Source organism: Gavia stellata, chromosome 34, assembly GCF_030936135.1.
Source record: "Gavia stellata isolate bGavSte3 chromosome 34, bGavSte3.hap2, whole genome shotgun sequence".
NCBI lineage: Eukaryota > Metazoa > Chordata > Aves > Gaviiformes > Gaviidae > Gavia > Gavia stellata.
Genome location: NC_082627.1, coordinates 2,315,262 through 2,324,530, shown reverse-complemented (window position 1 = coordinate 2,324,530; position 9,269 = coordinate 2,315,262). Strand labels below are relative to the sequence as shown.

The 9,269-nt window shown below is 53.5% G+C and overlaps 1 non-coding gene across 1 annotated transcript; it reads right to left on the bottom strand.

Annotated features, from left to right (window-relative positions):
- Window positions 1-1,313: 1,313 nt before the first annotated feature.
- Window positions 1,314-1,386, bottom strand: TRNAF-GAA (transfer RNA phenylalanine (anticodon GAA)). Its single transcript has one exon. It is a non-coding gene; the product is annotated as a tRNA-Phe (tRNA).
- Window positions 1,387-9,269: the final 7,883 nt, after the last annotated feature.

Sequence of the window (9,269 nt, the reverse complement as noted above, 5' to 3'; positions counted from 1 at the left end):
AGTCAGGACAAAAGCCAAACTTCTCTGAAGGAGAATCCCTGGGGAACTGGCTGAGACATCAGAGCTGCAGGGGTCTAGGACATGCCCATTGCTTTGGGACTATAGTCCAGGATGTGCCATTCCTTGGCCTGACTGGTTGACCTGGAAGAGGCTGCGACTGGAGACAGAGGGGGGTGTGCTGTGTTGCCGTCATCACTGTGTTCCTAATGGTCAAGCAGGGTTCCGTAGCAGCAAGAGGTTGCAAGAGGGGACCCCAACATCTTGTTGGAGCTCATGAGCAGGTCTTTCTTCCTCTGGGCAGGGACTGATGGCTCTGAGGGTCTGCAGCCGGGCTGGACAGTGCAGTCTAGTGGGTGAGCAGGTTGGGATAAGCAATGGGGGAAAAACTGAGACACTTGTGCTGTAGGCCCTGGGTCTGGTGCTGAGGGGATGGAAAACACAGACCCATGTGCGATGTCAGGATATGCAGAGGAAAGTCAATGTGGAGAGGTAAAGTGACATCCAGTGTTTGAGCTGGGGCTGTTGTGAATACACTGTGACAGTTAGTGACCTTCTGTGCAGGACTCCAGGCAGCCACTGCTGGCATTTCTGTCCCAACTTGTGCCCTTGCAGCAGGAAGGAACTGATGCAGAGGGATATTCATGTGGGGCCCCAGAGGGATCCCCCTGTGCTTTGTGTGCCCTAGCTGATGCCCAGAGAGGAGCACATATGTATTTCACCGATCATTGCGGCAGGGGGGCAACAGGGGCCAAGAAACTCTGCTCGGGACAGCGCATGACTAAACAACACTGGTGCCCAGGCACTACAGTGGATGATCCTCAGCACGGCTTTGTCAACTGTCCTGGGCACATCAGAGGTCTTGCTGCGACAGACACCTGGAGGGAGGATGCTGCCTTTCAGGCCTCAGCTCCAGGGAGTGCCTCTCCCTGGGACTCAGGGGATGGCGGCCTCTGGTCTGGGAACTGAGGAGCAGGTGAAGGTGTGTGAGGAGGGGAGCAGTCAGTGCAGCATCGAGAATGGCAAAGAGGAGAGAGACAGGGTCCTTGCAGAGACCCCGCAGAGGAGACATCCCGGTCACTTTGGAGCAAGGAAGTAGGGACAGCAGGAGACCACCCCAACGGAGCACTGACTGGAGAGTCCTGCCCAGGGGGAGGCTGGGGACTTGTGCTGCTGGAGGAAGGCTCCTTCTAAGCTGCAGATCTGCAGCTACAAAGCATGGACTGTGCTCTGGCAAGAGGTGAAGGAGCAAGCAGGGCTGGGGCAGGCTGGAAGAAGGCGGATGGGCTCTGCCAAAATCTAAGGGACAAAATCATTGCTGAAGCCCGGGGTTGAACCAGGGACCTTTAGATCTTCAGTCTAACGCTCTCCCAGCTGAGCTACTTCAGCCCTGCCCCAGCAGCCCTTCTCCCTCTGCCACCCATGCCAGGCCACAGGCTGACACACAGGAGGAGCGCTCCTCAGGAGGCTTCCCAGGGAAAAGCTGTGCCCAGCCGCGGGCAGAGGGGACCTGGCCTCTCCCTGCCTCCAAGGCCAGGTGGGCTCCAGGTTTGGTGGAGGCCAGCTTACACTGGGTGTGCCAAGATGTCTGAGGGCCTTGCACAACCGCGGCAGTGGCAAAGGCAAGTGGGCAGATGGGGCATGTGCAGTTGTAAAGGCTGAGGGTGGAAGAAGCGTGGGGCTGGTGGAAGACCTTGTCTCTTTCCCCATGGAAGGTGTCCTCCCACCCTTTTCTCCCTGGCTCAACTTACCTCCTTCGTTCCCAACTCTTCTACCTCCTCCTCCCTGAGCAGTGCAGGGGGATGGGGAGTGGGGGTTCCAGTCAGTCTGTAACCGTTCCTCTCTGTGTCTCCTTCTTTCTGACACTTCTCCCATGGGGTCCCTCTTACCGCTACAGTCCTTTGAGACAAACCTGCTCCAGCATGGGCTCTCCTCAAGCCACCATTCTTCCAGGAAATAGCCAACATCTCCAGTGTTGGGTCCTCCAGAGGCTGCAGGGCTGACCTTCTCCACTGTGGTCTTCTCCAGGGGCTGCAGGAGACTATCTGCTCTGGCACCTGGAGCACCTCTTCTCCCTCCTTCTTCACCAGCCTTGGTGTTAGCAGGGCTGGTTCTCACACTTTTTTTCCCTCACTCCTCTCCCACTCTGGCTGTTGTGTCCTTTCTTAAATACGCTTTCACAGAGGTTCCACCAGCTTCGTTGACGGGCTCAGTTTTGGCCAGTGGTGGGTCTGCCTTGGAGCTGGCTGGAACCAGCTCTGTCTGGCACAGAGGCAGCCCCTGGTCTCTTCTCACAGAGGCCAGCCCTGCAGCCCTCCTGCTACCACAACTTGGACAGGGACACCTGTTGCGTTAAAAGGAATGCAGTAATAAACAAGTAATAAACAAGCTGAGTCCCTGTGACGGATGCACTCCACTCCCTGACCAAACCGGTGTGGTTTGGTTCAGGCTCCAAAGGAGATAAAGGCCGAGGTGTAGCCGGGCCAAGAACCTCTCTAGTTCCAATGTGATCTCTGGAAACCCACACAGGAACAGAGAGACATGGTGACCGCTGATGCATATGGGCTTGGAAACTGGAACAGCGACCATGCGATTAACACGTGAAGAGCAGGTGGTTCCTCCAAGACTCATTTATCAAGGAACAAAGTAAGTTGTGGGGACAAGGAGTCTCATGCTTGCCTTTTCCACTGCATGTTATTTGACTACGAGCCAACTACTTTATCCCGTAAATATGACAGCCTAAGTGAGCCTTCTTTGAGTTCTCCCTGCTAGGCAGCATGGCTGCATGGCAGTGATCTCCCCTTGAGCTGGGACACCTCTCATGGTTACTCCTCGAGGGTGAGAGACCTCTTAGCAAATTCAGATCTTTGGTAAGTGACTGATATAGCGCAAAACCTTAGTGCACTAAGATTTGGTATTGGTAGCTTTGAATCATTGTTATATCGTTTGTGCAGTAAGCAATTGAGTGAGCCTGGCCATCAAACATGTTACGTTTCAAGAAAACCACTTTTGCCAATACCTTTGGCAGTGGTTCTTTAAGCAGTCTAAATTGCCCATCCATGACAATTTGGTGTAGTCAGCAGGATTCTGAATGAGGATCCGTGACAGGAGACCTTATTGCAGCCATGCAATATATAAGGGAAGCTTATCAGAAGATGGAGAGAGACATTGTTCCAGGGCCTGTAGTGATAGGACAAGGGGCAACGGTCTTAAAGTAAAAGAGGGTAGATTTAGATTGGACATAAGAAGAAATGTTTTATGGTGAGAGTGGTGAGACACTGGAACATATTGCCCAGAGAAATTGTGGATTCTCCGTCCCTGGGAGTGTTCAAGGTCAGGTTGGATGGGGATTTGAGGAACCTGTTCAAGGGGAAGGTGTCCCTGTCCATGGCAGGGGGGTTGGACTAGATGATCTTTAAAGGTTCCTTTTCAACCAAAACCATTCTATGCTTCTATCAGTCTATGATTCTGTGACTCTATACTTAGCAGCTTCCCTCTTGTTAGCATCAGGCAGGTGAGTAGAGGTGCAGAGAGAGGAGAATAGTCAAGGGCTGAGAAGACAGGTACAGGGGAGGGCACCGTGGTGAGGACCTTGCATTAATGCCATGGTGTTGTCATTCAGGTTGTGGCACACGGTCACTGGACACCTTTGTCAGGCCCTGGGGTCTCTGCCCCACACCAGCTCTAGCAGGGCATGGCTCTCCTGGAGGTTCGGTACTGTGTTTGCCGACTGAGTGGAGTTGTGTTTGGCACCCAGGCACCTGGCTTGGCACTAGAGGCTTTTTTTCTTTTAATGGCATTAAAATGAGAGCCCTGAAATAAAAGTCTTCCGTGCAGGGATGTGGATGTGTCTTAGCTCTAGAGTGACTGGAGCTTATAGAGAGTACATTGGCAAGAGAGAGACCAGGGTTTCCTCCTGGGGCACTCCTTGGTTTGATCAGCTCAGGGGGACACTTGACAAGGCACATTCAGGTGCCCTGAACATCTGGTGTGATTGCGGGTGGCCAAGGATATCCCCCTTCCCCCTCTGGCCCTCAGCTGATGCTCAGGAAGGACCTGGGTATGCTCAGAGATATTCCATCAGAGCTTGCAAACACTTGCACATGTCTTGGGCCACCTCTGGCACCTTGGTCATCACAGAGTATCTGTATGTGAGCACCTGAGTACCTGCTGAATAAAGGCAAGGGGCTCAGAGCAGGGGCTCACACGCTGGCAACTCTTTTGTGCACACCCGAAGTGAAGCAGGATTCCCAGCTCCTCGGGGTCTGTGGGGTGCATGGGGGGAGCTGAACCGCACTTCAACCTGAGGGCTTCCTAGTCAGGAGGAGATGCCTGCACCACCTCAGCTGAATCCCTGCCCTGCACAAGGGAAACCAACCCCTCCCTGTCCCTGTCTGTGACTCCTTTTTGTTATGGGTTAAGAATGTTGGTGTCCAGAGGGGAACATTGACACTTGTCATAGAGAACCACACTCGGGTAGGAGAAACCATGCTGCTGGAATCAGTCTCTCTCCACTGTTGGTGATTACTTGAGGTGATGTTGCAGCACATTCCCCAGGGGTGACCCTGCTGCCTTTCAGGAGCTGTCAGGGACATCTCCAGTGAGCCCAGAGGGGGCAGAGAAGGTGCTGCCTTGGTCTGGTCCTCTGCTGCTGAGCTGGGCTGGGCTCCTGGGACGGAGGAAGCTCATGGCAAATGGGCAGCAGTGCAGAGAGACAGCTCTGCCCAGGCAGAGCTTGTCAGTGAAAGCTGAGGGGAAAAAGGTGCTGAATATCTCAAATCTTCACAGGCCTTTGCTTACAATGTCCCCTGCCCCACTCAGCAACAGCTACATATTTTCCTTAGCTGGTACCAATAGCTTTTGGTATTGCTTTCCTCAGAGAAGCTGTTCTGGTTACCCAGCCCTTGCTGGTTCCAGCTCCAGCTGAGCTCTAACTATAGCTGCCCTAACTCTTCCCCTGCATGCACACAGTCTCGGTGTTCCCCCTGGGCAGCCTGTCCCTCTTTCACTGCCTGTGCACATCCACCCAGCAGCCTGAGCTTGGCTGCTCCTGACAGGGCAGAGGTGGAGGATCACCAGGAGCAGCTCCTGAGGGAGCTCCCAGGGAAAAGCTGTGCCCAGCCCTGGGCAAACTCTGCCCTGAGCACAGGGAAGGCAGGGGCAGGCTGGAAGAAGAGCAAGAGGCTCTGTAAAAGCCCAAGGGAAAATGTTGCCAGATCCCGGGCTTGAGCCTGGGAACTTTAGCTCTTCCCTCTAACACTCTCCCAGCTGAGCTTCTTCCGCTCTGCCCCAGGAGCCCTAGTCCCCATGCCACCTGTGCAAGGGCACAGAGAGATACAGGAGATGTGTGCTCCTCAGGGAGGTTCTTGGGAACAAGCTGTGGCCAGCCCCAAGAGAGGGGAGCTGGCTTCTCCCTGCCCAGGCAGTGCCAAGCGCCCATCTCCTGCCACCCCACCTCAGCCTGCTGCTGAAAGGTTTCATCACAGCCCCCGAGGCAGCTGGGGCTGTCTGGGGCTCCTGGGCACTCTGTGGCAGAAGGACAGGACATGGGCACTGCATCAGCGGTGCTGTCAGCGGAATGACAAAATCTGCCCTGGGTGGCACAGCTGGGGCACTGCATGACTGATGCCTCCATGACCGGTTGGGATCCAGGTTTGTGGTGAACGCCAGATCGATGTTAGGAGTTCCAGGAGTCTTGTGGGCTTCCAGGTCAAATGTGATCAGAGCAAAGACAAGATAGAGGCAACTGCAAAGGCTGAGGGTGGAGAAAGAAGCGTGGGGCTGATGTAAGACCTCTCTCCTTCCCCGTAGGGAAGAGAGGTCTCAGGGGATGCAGAGTCTGTGCTGGTGCCATGGCTCTCTTGCTTGACTCCTGCAGGAGCAAGACTGTTTTGGTCAATGGGAGGAGATGACAGGCAGGGTGGAAGAAGACTTGAATACTTCCAAGAACAGGGATGGCACAACCTCTCTTGGCAACTGACCTCATGGGGAAAACATTTCTCCTTATCCCCTGGTGCCTTCTCTGCTCCAGGCTGAACAAGCTTTGCTCCCTCACTCTTGCCTTAGATGGCAAGTGCTCCAGCCTGCCCCCAACCCAACCGTCTCATAGCCCTCCACTGAGCTTGCTCCAGTTGATCAATGTCTTGCATGTCCCAGGACAGACCTTTGCAGTACTTCACTTACTCCTGGCCTCCAGGCAGTGTGTTACCTGTTCAGGATGATCCGCTGTCCTCTTTCAGCAGCTGGGGATGAAGCCCCACAGATTTGTACGGGTCAAGTTCTCTCCTTGATCCTTGTGCCCTGCTGGGATTTCTTCACCTCTTTGAACAAATTAAGAAGAATGTCAATGTATTTCATAAGAGGAGAGAGTCAGACATGAAACTGAGAAGAAAATTACCTGGTCCAAAAGGCTGGAGCTTCCAGGAAGCTTCCAGTTTTAAGGAAATTTTTAAGTTTCCAGTTTTTAAGTTAAAAAAATCAAACTTTTTCAGTTTTCCAGTGTTAAGGAAATTTGGATTGATGGCAGCAGAGAGATTGAAGCAGCAGGGCAGCAAAGACCTGCCTTTTCATTCTTCTTTCTTAAAAAAATTCATGAATGGCCACCAGCTCAATCGTGAGGCACAGTTATTGTCTGTTGCACTAACTGAGCTTTGCTGGAGCTCCTTTTGGGTGTAGGGGTATGGAGATGAGGAATTTTTTCCTTTCCCCATCTCCTGCAGTCAGCATCACAGTGGTGCATGGAGGAGGACAAGAGATTGACACAAGAAAAGTTCACACCAGGGACAAGGGAAATCTTTTTCCTCGTGAGGACAGTCAAGCACAGGAAGTGGCTACCCAGAGAAATCATCCAGGTACCATTCTTGGAGGATTTCAAGGAGCAACTGGGATCAAGCCCTGAGCAACAAGCTCTGACCCCGGAGCTGACCCTGCTGGGCTGGAGACCTCCTTCCAACCTGTATGTACTGGTTTTGGCTGATGATTTAGTTGTTGCTGAGCAGTGTTTGCATAGTATCAAGGCTTTTTCTGCTCCTCAGACTGCCCCACCAGCAGGCAGGCTGGGGTGCACCAGAAGTTGGGAGGGCACACACCTAGGACAGCTGACCCCAAGTGACCAAAGGGATAGTCCATACCATATGATGTCATGCTCAGAAATAAAACTGGGTGGGGTAGAGGTCAGAGGCAGCTGTCATTGCTCGGGGATTGTCTGGGCATTGATTGGTTGGTGGTGAGCAATTGTTTTCTTTTGCATCACTTGTTTTTCTTGGGGTTTATTTTCCTCTTTCTTTAGATTTGTTTTTTCTTCTTTTTTAGCAGGTTCATCACTACACCTGCCAATTAGAGCCAACAGCATGGAGAGAGGGCAGAGGAAAAGTCCAGGAGAGGGGATAGCAGTGGGTTGTTCCTTGTGAGGCCCTGTCAGCTGTAGCAAAGTGAGAGTCCATCAGGTACATCAGCATCACGCGGCCATCGAGTGAACCAGAGCATGGGGGAGGGCAGTGGAGATGCCGGTCATGGTGACATGACTGGGAGCTCAGGTTTGTCAGGGGGCAGCAAGGGACAACTGCTCTGGAAGGCACAGGTAGTTGGGAACCCAGGGGTATCCCCAGGTGAGCAGGGAGGGGGTCTCACCAGCCTGAGCTCCCAACAAGGGAGCAGGACAGGCAAGGGGCATCACAGCTGGAGGCAGTTCAGAGTCCAGATCATCTGGCAAGGTTTGGATGAGGGAGCAGGTCCAAGGTGAAGCCAGGAAGTTGATCCACAGGTTGGGGTCAGGATGAGGCCCAGTAAGGGATACTGGGGTCAAGCACAGCCCAGAGCTGCCTCCTCCCCAGCAGGACCTCAAGCAGAGGAGTGTATCTCCTGCACCTCTCCCACGTTGTGCCCCTTCCCCTCTGCCTGACAAAGGGGCTGAAAGCGACTGTGCTGTGGCTGTGGAAGGTGGTGTGCAGAGCTGGGTAAGGTGAAAACCCTCCTGAGTGCCCATCTGTCTCTCCCTTGGCAGGAGGATGACACTGTTGCTCCTTGTTTTCCCCACCTGTGTCTGCTGCTCTTGCTGGCTGGATGGCTGAGCCCAGAGAATTGTGGTGAATGGAGTGAAATCCAGCTGGCGGCCGGTCACAAGCCGAGTCCCCCAGGGATCAGTTTTGGGACTGGTCTTGTTTAATATCTTTATCGATGATCTGGATGAGGGGGTTGAGTGCTCCCTCAGCAAGTTTGCAGATGACATCAAGCTGGGAGGGAGTGTTGATACGCTCAAGGGTCAGAAGGCTCTGCAGAGGGATCTGGACAGGCTGGATCGATGGGCCCAGGCCAATTGTATGAAGTTCAACAAGGACATGTGTCGGGTCCTGCACTTCTGTCACAACAACCCCATGCAACGCTCCAGGCTTGGGGACAAGTGCCTGGAAAGCTGTACTGCAGAAAAGGACCTGAGGCTGTTCATTGACAGCCGGCTGAATATGAGCCAGCAGTGTGCCCAGGTGGCCAAGAAGGCCAACGACATCCTGGCCTGTATCAGAAAGAGTGTGGCCAGCAGGAGTAGGGAGGTGATCGTGCCCCTGTACTCGGCTCTGTGAGGCCACATCTTATATCTTCTGTTCAGTTTTCGGGCCCTCTCTACAGGAAGGACATTAAGGTGCTGGAGCGTGTCCAGAGAAGGGCGACGGAGCTGGTGAGGGGTCTGGAGCACAAGTCTGATGAGGAGCGGCTGAGGGAGCTGGGGTTGTTCAGTCTGGAGAAGAGGAGGCTGAGGGGAGACCTCATCGCTCTCTACAACTACCTGAAAGGGGGTTGCAGAGAGGTGGGTGCTGGTCTCTTCTCCCAAGTGGCTAGCAACAGGACAAGAGGAAATGGCCTCAAGTTGTTCCAGGGGAGGCTCAATCTGGATGTTAGGAAAAATTTCTTTAGTGAATGTGCTGGTTTTGGCTGGGATGGGGTTAATTTTCTTCATAGTAGCTAGTATGGGGCAGTGTAGTATGGGGCTGTGTTTTGGATTTGTGCTGGAAACAGTGTTGATAAAGCAGGGATGTTTTAGTTACTGCTGAGCAGGGCTTACACAGAGTCAAGGCCTTTTCTGCTTCTCACACCGCCCCACCAGCGAGTAGGCTGGGGGTGCACAAGAAGTTGGGAGGGGACATAGGTAGGACAGCTGACGTCAACTGACCAAAGGGATATTCCATACCATATGACGTCATGCTCAGCATATAAAGCTGGGGGAAGAAGAGGGAAGGGGGGGACATTCGGAGTAATGGCGTTTGTCTTCCCAAGTAACC